This window comes from Sceloporus undulatus, chromosome 5 (assembly GCF_019175285.1).
Source record: "Sceloporus undulatus isolate JIND9_A2432 ecotype Alabama chromosome 5, SceUnd_v1.1, whole genome shotgun sequence".
Classification (NCBI taxonomy): domain Eukaryota; kingdom Metazoa; phylum Chordata; class Lepidosauria; order Squamata; family Phrynosomatidae; genus Sceloporus; species Sceloporus undulatus.
Window position 1 is genome coordinate 71,856,701 of NC_056526.1, and position 12,281 is coordinate 71,868,981.

The window sequence follows — 12,281 nt, forward strand, 5'->3', positions numbered from 1 at the left end:
AGTCAGACCCACCTGTTACTCTCACCAGAACTCAGGAAAGATCCTTTTTGGCCTACAAGTGCCTCACCAAAGGATCTTTCCTGAGTTCTGGTGAGAGTAACAGGTGGGTCTGACTGGTTTCTCCTAGATGGAAAATGATGCAGCTTGACACCACTTTCACTGCCATCAACTACGCATCCTCAGGATTCTAGAATAAAACCATAGAAGGTAAAGTAGCATCAAAGTGCTACAAGTGTAGTGTAAAAGAGCCCAAAGATAATTTGGTTTGCAGATAATCTGTAACCATCAAACTGTCAGTTACAGAAGAGATATGGGGAGATCAGCGTGGAGAAATTAAACATTTTAACTGGAATTTGCTGAATCTGAGCATACAGCCTGAATCTGGCTTTGCCTAAATTGCTCTCTGGGAATTAAATTATGATTATTTTCCTTTGGCTTTCATTCTGGAGCTGCATAAATAAAGCAAAAATAAAAAGATACCCTTAAAAAAAGATATCATAAGGCTCCATACAGACAGGCCAAAATAAAGCTGCTTTGGGTCACTTTGGAGGTATGCTGTTTAAATGATGCATGCATACTAAGAGTCTGGAAGCTCTGCCAAAGCTGTGCTTCAGTCCTTAGGACTGGACCGTGGCTTTGGTGCGGCTTTGGACTCTTAGTACGCATGCTTCATTTAAACAGCATACCTCCAAAGTGACCCAAAGCAGCTTTATTTTGGTCTGTCTGTATGGGACCATAAGTCTACAATATTCCCTTGTTGAAAAGTAAGTAAGCATGGCAGTCCTGTTGTTTGGGGATGGTGAAAGAGTTTAGTAATATTACAATATTTGCCCTAATGAATCATTACTGATAGGAGAGAACAGGAAAAACAACCATCTTCACCTTCTTCCAGGAATGTGACCTTCCCTTTCTTTGAGCAATAAGGAGTGGCTTGGTCAGTTTCATTTATCTAACTCTGGGTGCCATAAATCAACAGACAACTTGAAAGCACGTACACCACAGTTGGTAGAAGGCAGTGAAAAAGAAAACAATTTATGTGTCAGCATACAATTTCAGAATCGGGGAAAAAATATTTTGAAAATGGGTCTTGCATGGCATAAGAAGGACCCACATTATCGGTATAAAATTTAAATATCAGCAGTACAAAACAAAACAAAAAAAACCCCTTTCTTTTGGGATATAGCTCATATGTGCTACTCAGATTTTATGGGATAGAAATATGTAGATTTTGGTGATTGATAACACACATTTGTTTAGCAAACATGACACAAAATGACACACAGACACTCCTATTGTCCCAATTTATACAGCCAAAATCAAGGTATTTTGTAGTAGTAAGGCAGAGAAGTGCATTGTTCTATAAAAACACTATGACCTCTGTTGCAGTTTCCCCAAACAGTGCTGGGTCTTGCTGAATTTTTATGACATTTTTGGTCCAAACAGTACCATAGCTCTTAATGTCCTTCCTGAAAAAGTAATAGTTATAATAGGAAAGGCTATCATGTTAAAATGTACCATTTTGTTATATCCCTGAAATTAGGGAACTTGGAAAAAAGAGCTGGCTCTTTTTACTGATCACTGCAAACCTACAACTGAATAGCTGGCTTTTGGAACATGTTTTTGGAAATAATAATAATAAATAACAAAACTTTTATTCATATTCTGCCTCTCTGTCAATGACAATGACAATCGAGGTGGCTTGATTACTAATTGACTTAAAGGCACCAGATCCCTTCTGATCATGGAAGCTAAGCAGGGTGAACCCTGGTTAGTACTTGAGTGGGAGACTGCCGGAGAACAACAGGTGCTATAGGCTATATTTTGGAGGAAGGAACTGGCAAAGCCACTTCAGAATATTCCTTGCCTTACTATTTTATCAGACAAGGGAAATTGGAAGTATAATCCAATGGCAATCTGAATGCAATCATGGGGTTTAACGTTATTGCGTGATAACCCCACTACAGACAAATTCGGGCAATGGGAAGTCCGTCCAAACGCAATCATGTGGTTTCATGTTATTGCGTGATAGAGTGCCACACACAAATTAGGGCAATGGCATGCTATTTTCGGGCAATGGGGAGCCAGTTCAAATGCAATGCGTATTCACATAATTGCGTGAAACTAGCAACTTTAAGTGAATGCGTTTTGGCCCCACTTTCTTTTCATTTGAATTTAAGAGAAATTCCTTCCATTTGATAAACTCCTTAGAAAATCCTATAAAATTCATGGGGTCGTCCTAAGTAAACAGGTGACTTGAAGGCACGCGCATATACACACACACAGGCCTCAAATTCTTAATCCAACTAATAACAATTTTTTACACAATTTTTATTACAGGAATTACATCTGAAAATCTTTGTAGGGCAATTTCAAAGAAGTAACCATGATAATCTCTTGTAGCATAAAAGGGAGAAAAAAAGAAATGGGGCAGCACCTTTAAGACTAACTGATTGTTATTGTAGCATGAACTACAGAGTAACATTAAAGCTTGAGGTTAAAAGCCCATCTATACAGTTGTGGGAGTGGAATAGAATGAGCAAAGGCATTCATGGCTCACTACATACATAAATGGAGGAATCCTCACTGCTGCACATAGTTTGGACCCAGGAAAACTGACTTTTGATAAGTAGATTTATTGCTTTCACACATCAACACTATCTGACCATTGTAAAAATCTGAAAGACCTGTATTACCTCGTCCATCCCTTTGAAAATTTAGGGCAAGGGGCATGATTTGCATCTTTCTCGATCCTTTTACATTCTGTCCCACTTCTTCAACTGTATGAATATGCTTTATGACCTGAAGCTTTAATATCTCTCTGTAGTCTGTCTGAAGAAGTGGGTTTATATTCATGAAAGCTCACGCTAAAATAAAAACCAGTTAGTCTTAAAGGTGCTGCCACATTCCTCTCCCTCTCCCTGCCTTCCCCCCTTTTATCTGTAGGACACGACTTCTTGAATTCTTTTCTTGGTAGGACATGACAATATCAAAAAATAGGGGAAAGGAATTTTATCAGGTACCTATCTGTATTTAACCTTTGAAATTCAATAACCGCCATTAGCTAACTTGAAAATTAATAAATAATTAAAAATAAAATTAAGCCAGCAAGGCGTTTCAAAAAATATTTCTTTCAAGGGAGTAACTGTGTCCAGTGACACAGTTGGATTCTAAAGGTGAATTACAAGCATTCCCTCTTAGAACTAACTATAAATAACACACACATCACTTTCCATATGAGCTCTGCATAGAAATGCATCTTCAACTGTCAGCATCTTTCTTAATGCTAGGACACTCTTTGGAATATTCCAATTAAATGTCCATATTTTATGTTCCACCTATTTTTAGGCTAAGTATTGCCTAAGTATCCATCAGATTGGACAGGCAGGACAGCAGAATTTCAGTTTTTTCCATTCATCAGTATGACCAGATCTCCTGCTTTATTTTATTTATTATATATAATTTCATTATTTAGTTTATATCCCACCTTTCTCCTAAAATGGGTCCTAAAGCAGCTTAAGATGCTTTCTGTATGAAATGCCAGTATATTCTAGAAACAGTTTGTACCCCATTCCTTTCCCCACTGCTTTCCAGAATGTATTTGCATAGAAATATATTCATAGTAATTGGGGTGGGAATTTCTGTCTAAAAGGGGGAAATATTTTAGTTTTTTTCAATCCATAACTTGCAATGTTGCCCAGCTGTAACGCTTCAAAGGAGGACGAGGAGGAGGACAACATTGATGAAGGAGATAGATGCAGATGTGTGGTAGCTGATAGTAGCTTTTCAAGAAACTCCTTGTGAAGCGATTAAAAAAACTAGAAAGACAGGAAAACTGTGATATTAAAGCAATTAACTTTGCTTCTATTTACATGGACCTAATCACTGTGTAAACACAATCTTCAGTGCTGAGTCTGGGAAGCAGCCAATTAAAGCTTGGCTTAGATCCAGATTTGGTTAAATTGTCAGAAGGAACACTTCAAATTGCATTGTTTCCAAATGTAGCAGTGCTTTTATGATGGTAAAGTTCTCCTTAAGTATTACTTCTTTCATCTCATAATGACATGGATTAGACAATACAGCAGAATTAAAACAAGGTGAGGGGAAGCTTCTTGTTTCATGGATAAGTCTCCTTTTCATCACTGCTGTTTGTCTAGGTTTAGGAACAAAGCATTGGGGACACCAATGAGATACACCAAAAGCCAGGAATTTAATTACAGCCAGATATTAGGAATATTATCTGTTTGCTAAAATATTGATAAACCACTTACCATTTTAAAAACTGTAATGTAGTTTAATTAAATTATAAAAAGGCATGACAAAAGTACACACACATAACAGTATCACCAATTATAAGGTTTCATAAGATAAGGCAACTTAATCAGTTCATGGTGGGGGGAAAGCCATGATCAGAGAAGATGCCAGAGTCATTGGTATCAAAGGCCACTGAAGGGTACGCTCCCTCCATATCCCTTTCATTGAAAGTGATTTATCAGGATGATAAATCCAAAGTAGATTCTGTCCCATATCAAAGCTGGAGCCAAGGTAGGAACAGATCTATACTATCCTTCAAGAATATCTGAAGCTGGATCATAACCAGCACCTTGCTCCAAAAGCATGTAGCAGTGCAATGATGGTTTGTGGCTTCCACGTCAGTGGAATGGTTAATACAGTCAACCCACCATGTTTGTGGCTTTGACTTTTGCAGATTTGATTATTTGCCAATTTGATTACTATGCTCTCTCTAGGAATTTCTAGGTCCTCCAGTGTGAGGCAACTTTCACCAGAGTTGTGCTGGAGGGCCTACTTAGAAAGAACACTTCTCTAGCCATTTGTAGATCCTCCAGCACAATTCTATGGTTAATTTCTGGTGAATGTGGACCATCAAGTTTTGCAGGAAGACCTAGCGATTCCGAAAGGAGTGTTCTCTCAGGTTAAAAACTAGGTTTTTTTATTTATGGGTTTTTTCCCCACTTTTACAGGGGGTCCTGCATCTCTAAACCCAACTAATGTGGAGGGTTCGTTGTGCACTCCAGACTTTAAAGTGGGCTTTCAGGGAGCTAACCAAGTGGCTGAATCCTATCCCCCAATAGGTTCAAAACCTTGGAAATCTCCTTTAAACCTTTAAGCTGGATTCCAATAGTGTCTGTAGGTTTGTCATTTCTGGCTTTAAACATTATGAAGCATACAGCTGGCAACCACATCAGCTGCAAATGCGATGGAAATCAATCCTATTAAAAACAGGGAGAGCTAACTTGTCAGTAAATGTGATAAGAATGGGGTTGTCACAAGAAAAACCGTGAGTCACAAAAATCTGTCCAAATGCTGAAATCTTTATGAGAAGAAGGTTTGTACCACGGACTCAAAATAGAATGGCTTGAGGACATTTTCTAAATATTTTGCTCCCTCATCTTTTCCCCCCGCCATTCTTCGCCTTGGGATAATGTAGCTTTATAGCTGTATGTAACAACCAGCTTGTTTGTACCATATAAATGTAAGTTTAGTCTCACAGGAAGAAAGGTGCTAATTTTCCAAAGTCTATATTGGACTGCTGATAACGCTGATATTGCTTTTGCTTGTTTGCTTCTATTTTTGAAGCATTCTGATAAGGGGTCACATGAAGAAATAGCTACAGGCTGCAAGCATAGCTTGTTGCAAGCTCTCCATCTGGCTCGAGATGGATAAAATATTTAAATCAGTGTCATAGTACCCAAGAGTAATAATATATGCACAGAAACATCATATCATTTTCTCTGAACAGCAAAAACATGAAGTAAAGGTAGGAAGAGGACACCTACATGAAATAAAATGGAAGACCATTTTTTGTGGGGTGGGGGGGATTAAAGCAGGTTATCAAAGAAGTTGGCTGAGGTGGAATAAGGCCCAATAAAGCCTGTAACAAGCAAAGCAAATAGCAATTGCTTCCCAAATCCCTTATTGTTTGAACAGCAAAACAGAAAGAAAAGTGGAAAGGCGATAAGCCTACCTCCCATAGCGTATTAAAGAAAATCTTAGATCTATAAGTTTGACCACCAAAATGGAAATCGTAAAAAATGTGGAGAGGTGAAAGGAAGAAAAAAGTTCCTGGATGTATTTTAGAAGAAATTTTTCAGTGATCCCTAGAATATTCAAAACATTTTGATTTACTTTTGCATGGCACACCTGACCTAGTTATGTCATTTCATATGAGTATATTGTTGGTTCTGAATATAATGTTTACTAAAATATGTTGAACTGTTCTTCTTTTTTGTGATGTAGGAACTTATCCCTATTCTTTCCCTTCTATTTCTTACCCTGGTACCAAATTTTCTGTTCAAGAAGTAAGCCCTAACACATCTGCATCTTTAGCTGAGGTACACTCCTTGCTTAGTCACCTTGTGATGAACTACAGCAGAATGTGAGGACTAATTTCATTGGAAAGCATTGGGTTCAGGGTGGTAGCTGACTGGCAAGGGATTATGAGATTTCACCTTCCTGGACCTCTTCTTACCATTATACTACCCTATACTATATACCCTAGTTACAACATGGGACTGGGACTGAAGAACCAGGGATTCAAATCACCACTTGGTGGCCTTGGGCAAATCACTATTTCTCAGCCTAATCCTGCTGAGCCTACCCTGACTCACAGGGTAGATTAGGTGCTGTACAGCAAGCCCCTTCAGCCTCTTAGAGGAAAAGCAGGATATAAAAGTAACAAGTAAATTATTGTGATGATAAAATTAATAACAACTCACAAGCTATATTGTGACAGATTAATATAGTACCACCAATCATTTACAATGGGCCACAATACCCAAAGTGAGAGGTAAAAAGGAAGTAGAAGTACCTCCGAAGATTCAGTTATGTCTTCCTGAAACGAAGTAGGGTGGTTACAGGTCTAAAAATAAATGAGATGACATCCAACCCACTTAGTGTACTGGAAGTGTCCCCAAAGTAGTGATTCTGCCCCCCCTACACCCGCATCTGCCATTTTGAAGTCTTGGTCCTCAGGATGTTCCTGTTTCATTTAATACAGGCCATCCATACAAGAAGCAGTGGGCACACTCTCATGTAACAGTGAATGTGTGTAGCTTGTAAGTGTGTGAGCATGATATGATGGAGCAAGATGTGGTCTCTTTATAATAGCGCGTGGTAGGCCATGCTTTATGTTCACCTTGCTTTGTTGCTTCATTGTTAAATTACATGGCATTCTCATGTCATTCCTTCCCCCCCCTCCCCCCCCATTTGTTTGTAGTTTATTTCATTCCCCTTTTGTTGGGTCCTGTTCTCAGAGCAGGCAGCTGGGGAAACAAGACAGGGACAAATAACAATTCTTAGGGCTCATTCCCACTTGCATTTAAACTGGTTTGCAATTCTCCTTCACTCTGTGATGGTAAATCGATTCCAAAAGGTCTGTCGTTCCCAATATGAAAGTGGATCTTTTCATTATCCCCTTGTAGTCACTTCTTTTTTGGCACGATTTTCTTCCTCACTAGTTTACACTGCTTCAAAATACATGCCAATCATCTGTGCATCATCAGTGATGTAAGCAGTAGCCCGGACAGCCCAGATTGGGAACTATATTGATAGAAGATTGAATTCATTGGTTTTGCAACTACTTGCCTCAGTATGAGCTGTTGTCAGATTGCCCAGGTAATAGCAAGTAGTTGCAAAACCTGTGAATCATATCTTCAATTCATTGGTTTTGCAATTACTTGCTTCACTGATTGCAAGTAGTTGCAAAATCAATGAATCAAATCTTCTATCATGTACTCAGCAGGAAAGACTAATCAAGAATTTAAAAACAAATGGAAATATGTTAAAAGATTATGGCATCAGATATGATATAGAAGTTGTAGGGACAGACTAGACTAAAGATGAAACACTGAAGAACATAATCAATGTTGGGTTTTATTTTATTTTATTCTTTTGGATTACATGACTATAAATCCAGACACATAATTTACGGAAATATATACATATATTTATAATTTTCTTTATTTTTGGTTAGGAATACTCATGTTACAGATTACAAGTATATATTAATGTATAATCTTTTTTTCCTTTTTGGAGTTTTTTCTTCTTTTTCCTTTATGTATTATATATAATAAAATCCAATAAAAATTATTTTAAAAATCTTCTATCAATTTTATTTTTTAAAAAATAATCATGCACCATAGGTGACACCACAACCACAAAGGCAGCGCTGCTGGTGGTGGTGGTGATAAAAACTGAGGACGGATGGTAAACACCCCTCTGCCATTAGTCCCTCTCCTCCAGAATGATGCAGTTCAGATCCGTTGTTCCCACTTGTTGAATGCGCTTCGGAATCGGTTCTTTTCAAAAGAACCACCAAATAACGTGTCAGGAAAGAGTGGGGTTTTTGCCTCTACCTCACTTCATTGCAATTGAAACTGATCACAGTAGGATCAGAACTGGTTTCAAATGGAAACGATGGTCATATAACCCGATCAGCAATTTGCTTTAAATCATAGTGGGAATGTGGCCTTAGTTTACACATCCAGGGGTATCTGTGTTGGCCATGTAGCAAAATACAACAACACCTGAAATGCACAAGACAGTTATACCTTTATCTGGCCAGCCAAAATGTACAAAATGCATGGCCTGATGAAGAAGCCAATAGAGCTTTAAAAATTTGCAAGATGTATTTTATGCAATTTGGTTAGCCCCATAAAGGTATCACTGTCTTGTACATTTTGGATGTTATATTTAATAGTCTGGATATCACAACAAGGCATGGTGTAAACATACCAGAATTCATAAGCCAACAACAGATAATGGGAATGTTGTGGTTTGTGGCTGGTTAACAAACCATGGTTTCATAACAAAGGCTGGTTCACACATTACAAGAAGCTGAATTTCAGCCAACCACACTGCAAGTGTGGTGACATCTGAATGTGGTTGTTATTTTCTCCTTAAGAGCAAAATCTAATAATTGTTGTTTCTGTGTACATGTGCATGCGCAAGCACATGTTCATATAATGCAGGGAGCAATCAAGACTTTACCAGCTTCTGCTTTTAAAATGTTTTATTCTCACTAATGGAAGCCTTATGACCATTTACATTTATGAACCTTATAATGAGATTCTTCTGAACAATCTGTACTATTTAATTCCACACAATTATTTAGAGCTGATGAAAGGCAAACTCTTGCATGTTTTCTAAAGAGAGCACTGGGACAAAGCAGTTTAATTCTTACAAAATGCTAATACAGTACATCTTGGTATTAATATTTTCCAAATAGCAACATTTTATTAATATTCCCCCACCTCCAAATTTTATTATGTTGACAAGAGCTAACTTATTTTGAAGATTTATTTAGTGATATCACAGTATTAAAGCTGTAATTATTAATGTCATGATATAAAAACACATACCCAGAAGAATTAAAAGATATAAAAACATTAGGCACCATCCTACTAGAAAGTGCTTCCAATTTGACAGTTTTTAGCACTACCAATCAAAGTACAATATGCAGCTACTCCATTTCTTTTTCTTTATTAACAAAAAAAGTTTTTCTCTGGTATGAAAAAAAGTATTAGGAAAAGTGTTTTGGGAGGGTTCCAAATGGAAAATAATTGCAGTGAATGAAAATGGGCAAAGCCTTTTCTGGAAATACTCGGAAAAGTGGATCATTGCTATCTCATTCTATCTGCAGAGTGCCCTGTACCACTGCTTGCAAACCAAAAATTTAGTTGTCCGGTTTTTTCGTTACCCCATAAAGCAAAGGGACTGGAGCTGACCCTGATATCATATGAAGCTCCATTTACTCCTGTCCTGTCTTTGTTCCTGCAATGAACAGAACTCTAAATACTGCATCTCCAGAAGAAGTTTAGAAGAAGTTCAGAAGTTATCATGGAACATACAGCTATCTGTGGATAGGAGTGACAAGCTCACATGCAATAACTACAAAAAACGAATCCCAGTTCTAGAGGCAAGAGCTAGAGATGAGGTATTGTTTACATGCCTGGAATGTGGGCTTCTGGAAGCATCTGGTTGTTCACTTCAGAGCTTAAGAAAGTTACTTTTTTGGACCACAACTCTCAGAATCCCCCAAATATTGAGGAAAAAAATTATGAGGCTATTCTGTAGTACCTTTTCCAAACTGAATTGTCAATGTAGATGAGCCTTTAGTTGGATCCAGCAGGAATTGTCATGATCCCCCATATCACTTCATTCTTAACTGGTTCTGGATAGGGAGAAAGGAGGCCCATTCACACCACACAGTCATGGCATTATTATTCCACTTTAACTGTCATTGCATCCTATTGTATCCTGGGGTTTGTAGGGAGTGGCTAAGAATTCTTAATGCCACTCCCTAAACTACTAATCCCAGGATTTCATAGGCTGGAACCATGGCGGTCAAAGTGCAATAATACTGCTATAAATGTATAGTGTGAATGGCTCCATATGGAACTGAACCTTTAACATTAAAACTGCTTAGAGAGGGCCTAGTATTAAAACAACTTTTCCGTATTTGTCTAACCTACCTCCTGGTCTAGGTATGATATTTTTTCTCCCACTCTTCCCATAGGTATTAGTTGCTAGGTCAGAATTGTGCCCTTGAGTCAAGACTGGATCTGATGCATCCTGCCAGCTTTCATTAACCAGAGGTGAGTTATGATGCATATAAAAAAACAAAAGAAAAACATACAGCATATTTAAAAGTGGAGATCAAATGGAACTTTATGGCTATTCTTTTTAAAAAGGTCACACCAGAAATGACCTTTTCTGACCATGGTTTTAAAAGGAGCATGATCTTTGAACATTTAGAATTATTGGAGATTCGATCAAAGCCACATGCTGTAGCCTGCCATGATTATTATTTTAAATCATTTTCTAACAGCATGTTTAGTATCATCTGTGGGAAAGTGAAAGGGACTATTTTAAGAGCTCTCAAAAAGCTTTCAATAAAAAACGTGGCGGTGAGGGGTCTGATTCTCAAAATGCTCTGTTAGAGTGAGGCCTATTGAGATAAATGCTGCCTCTGTCAACATAACATTTTAAGGGCCAAAAACTAGTGTTGTAACTTCAGGCGGCTCTCTCAACAGGCTTACATTATTCTCTCTTGAAATAATATCCGAGGAGTTTATGCACTTACAGCGTAGTTATGTGTAAGCACCTTGTCAAATGTTCATAATACTGCTATTTCCTCTACAAAGTTTAAATCCTTCTAGTAGTATTTATATGCCTGGTGGCATTTAGTAATGGCTAAATAGCTGCATTCTGGTTTAGCAGTACAAACTACTAGGGATGCCCTTTCATCCTGCAAAATAGCAATTGGATTTTAGATCTGAAAGGGGAGAGGGTGAGTCATTGCTTGCTTGTTCATTTCATCTCGGTAGTCTTAGGCACAACCAGAAACCATCACAGTACTTCGTAGAACCTGATTTGTATGCCTGCGGCTGTATGATCCCCATGGCTGGGGAAAGATGACATCAGGTAGCCAGTTGGCTCAGTATCATGCTGAGTGGTATGGAGGAGAAAGCAGCCACTGCCCTCAGTTACTTCCCTCTGACAGAAGATAGAGTGGTATGTGCCAGGCAACCAATGTGCCCTGCACCACCTAAGGTAACCTAGGCACCTATGGTGAAATGGAGGATGCTATTAGAAGTGTTGGAGAAAGATTCAGCTGGCAAACTGATGTGTAGGTACATGTGTGGGAAGAGGAATAATTATCTTCTGTTACCTCAGACCACAAATGTCACAATTCAGGCATGCCAGCCATAGCTTTTCTGGCTTTGCTAACCTTTTGACATATGAATTCTATAGCAGTGCTACTCGAAGTGGTGGTCCCCAGATCAGTGCCAATTCATGAGCAATCATCTGGAATCAAGGGAGGAAGGGTAAAATCATAGAATCACAGAGTTGGAAGAAATCACAAGGGCCATCCAGTCCAACCCCCTGCCATGCAGGAAATATCAATCAAAGCATCCCGACAGAGGGCCATCCAGCCTCTGTTTGAAGACCTCTAAGGAAGGAGACTCCACTACACTCCAAGGGAATTTGTTCCACTGTCGAACAGCCCTTACTGTCAGGAAGTTCCTCCTAATGTTGAGGTGGAATCTCTTTTCCTGCAGTTTGCATCCATTGTTCCATGTTCTAGTCTCTGGAGCAGCAGAAATCAAGCTTGCTCTCACCTCAATATGACATTCCTTCAAATATTTAAACAGGGCTATCATATCACCTCTTAACCTTCTTTTCTCCACGCTAAACATACCCAGCTCCCTAAGGCCTCATAGGGCATGGTTTCCAGACCCTTCGCCATTTTAGTTGCCCTC